The sequence below is a fragment of the Penaeus chinensis genome, chromosome 6, assembly GCF_019202785.1.
Source record: "Penaeus chinensis breed Huanghai No. 1 chromosome 6, ASM1920278v2, whole genome shotgun sequence".
Classification (NCBI taxonomy): Eukaryota; Metazoa; Arthropoda; class Malacostraca; order Decapoda; family Penaeidae; genus Penaeus; species Penaeus chinensis.
Genome location: NC_061824.1, coordinates 173,002 through 175,501, shown reverse-complemented (window position 1 = coordinate 175,501; position 2,500 = coordinate 173,002). Strand labels below are relative to the sequence as shown.

The following is a 2,500-nucleotide window of genomic DNA, read 5'->3' as shown; positions in this document are numbered from 1 at the left end:
TGAAACAAAGCAGTGTTTGCAACATGGAAGATTGCAACTCAGACAAGGAAGGGGAGCAGACATTACTGAACCTATTAAGGTGAATGTGTTTGCATGAGGAATGAGAGACAAGAAGCTTTAGTGATAGCCAAGAGATGGTTGAAGCTAGACACAGCATAGGTTAGTTGTAGGAGAATAGATTTCAGCATTAGTTGAGAATTTTATCAGATTCTGGAGTTTATTTTGAATATAGGTATAAAGATAATATATTTTGAATAGTGACACTGCATCTAGATGATTTTAATGAAGATATTTCACGCTAGGTTCTGCTAGATCAAGTAGCAGGCCTCACAACAGCCAATGACAAAAAGGTCATAGGATATTTATTAGTATGATTTAGATACAGTAGCCCATCAGATTTGGTTTTACAGGAGAGGATTTATTTGTTAGGAAAAAATATGGGATACTTCAAGACAGACACACAATACACACACCTTTCTTTTCTTATCAAGTTTTTTTTTTGTTTTTTGTTTTTCTCCATTCTTATTAGTCTGTCATTAAATCTTGATTTGGGCTTGCATTCTATTGAAGTGCATATTGAGTATTTGCTTGTGAAGGAGATTTGCCAGTTTCATCTTTCACATATAAACTGTTATGGATTATCTAAATTATATTTTGTCTCCATTTTCTTTTTCTCTCTTTTCTCTCTTCCTTTTTATAAGGCAGAGTTGCCCTTCAGAGGATAGGGATGATTTGCTGAATACATGTCCTAGTAAATGCATTATGAATTAATTAATTTTTGTGATTAACACGTCGGTTATCAGATGAGATGATGTGCATCCGAAGGTATTCTAATTGCCTGAACACGTATTTAGTTTTCTTAGTTTAAACTTTCATCTGTAATGTAATCATCAATTTGTTCACATTAATGCTTTCCAATCATGAATGTATGAATGTGAACATGTTGATCTTTTGTTACAGATGAAAGCTTAAACTAATAAAACATTTAATATTCACGATTTTGGGCAATTAAGCTGAGAACACATTTGGATGGGCATGTTATCAAATTATGAACATCACCTATCTGTCACTCTGTCGTTAATCATCACCATCCTGTCACATACGTCATTGCCTTTGAAAAAATAAAATGGAGTACAGTGCTTTAATCAAAGCTAAGGTTACTAGGTATTGTGGTTAAATTCACACTAAATACCCACCCAATGACCCCAGTGCCATTTGGGAGCTACCTCAAGAGCAGGAGAATGTCTTAGATGCTTAAGTAGATTTCTTGATCAGTAAGCTTTATAGCACATCAAAAGAGGACTCTCAAAACTATTAACAGCACAGAGTAGAGGAGTCCAACACTCTTTTTGGGACAGATTTTGGATTGTCATAGAGTTTTGTATTTTGATATCTTTGCCTCGGTAATTTGCTTCCGTTTTCCATGAAAACCACATGTTTACACGTATGTTGTGGTTCTCATTACCACTTCTGTTTTCCTTTTTACAATATCTTCATCAATGATCTTATTACTTTTTTGTCTTTTCCTTCTCTTCTTTTCCTCAATGTACATTGTCCAAAAGAATTAGAATATAATGTCCAGGTACACAAGATAGGTCATAATCAGTGTTTTCATAGATTCTCACGTGTATTTGGCCATACAACTTGTAGGTAGACTTAGATAAGCAGTTGGGCATGTTATAAAGCATGGTTAAAGAAGCACTGAGCATGTTGCATCAAGACATTTATTTTAAATAACACCACTTGATCTTGTATCCCTGCAAAGGGCTAATGTATTATTTTTTGTTTATTTGTAAACTGTTTTATAAAATCTGGTTTGATGTCATATTTAAATTATCCATCATTTTATAATATTTACAAATTTGCAGTTTTCTAAATTATTCTTAAAAGAATCTAAAACTATGTTGTTATCTAATGCTCTAGTTTATGTTTTTCCCATAATGACCTTTTTCTCTCTGTTTTCAATATCTCCATCTTGTTCGATACTGATTCCCCCACTGAGGTTACTGCCCTCACAGAGCTTTCAAACTAATGTTGATTTCTGTAGAATTTTCTGAGTTACTTTGGATTTGTGATGAAGTTATATGATATGGGATATATTTATTATTATCTTTATTATGATGATAATTATTATTATCTTTGTTATGATGATAATTATTATTAGTGATCTAGTTGTCATTATTTTACTGATTCATTTCTTTAAAGGCTTTTTTTAAGAAGAAGAAGAAGAAAAGAATAATATTCAAACCGTTGAGTATTTTCCTTTGTTTTTTCGGCAGATGCCATTTCAAAAGAAATTGAAAAGATCCTTTACAAGCAAGCATTTTGGTCAAGCATAAGGATATCCATGTAAAATCTTGTGCTGTAATTGTGTCATTTTACAGTATGTTTGATAATTCATTGATTTGTATTTTCTTTGCCTTTGTGCCTTTTATTATGTACATTACCCTTTTTATTCAGTAACAAGTGCATAGTAACAAACCATTGTTTGATATTTTGA

The 2,500-nt window shown here is 32.2% G+C and overlaps 1 protein-coding gene across 1 annotated transcript in view; it reads left to right on the top strand.

The window, feature by feature from the left end:
• LOC125026327 overlaps positions 1–2,500 on the top strand; it is an 87,576-nt gene that overhangs the window by 70,473 nt on the left and 14,603 nt on the right. The gene's annotated exons all lie outside the window — the stretch shown is intronic.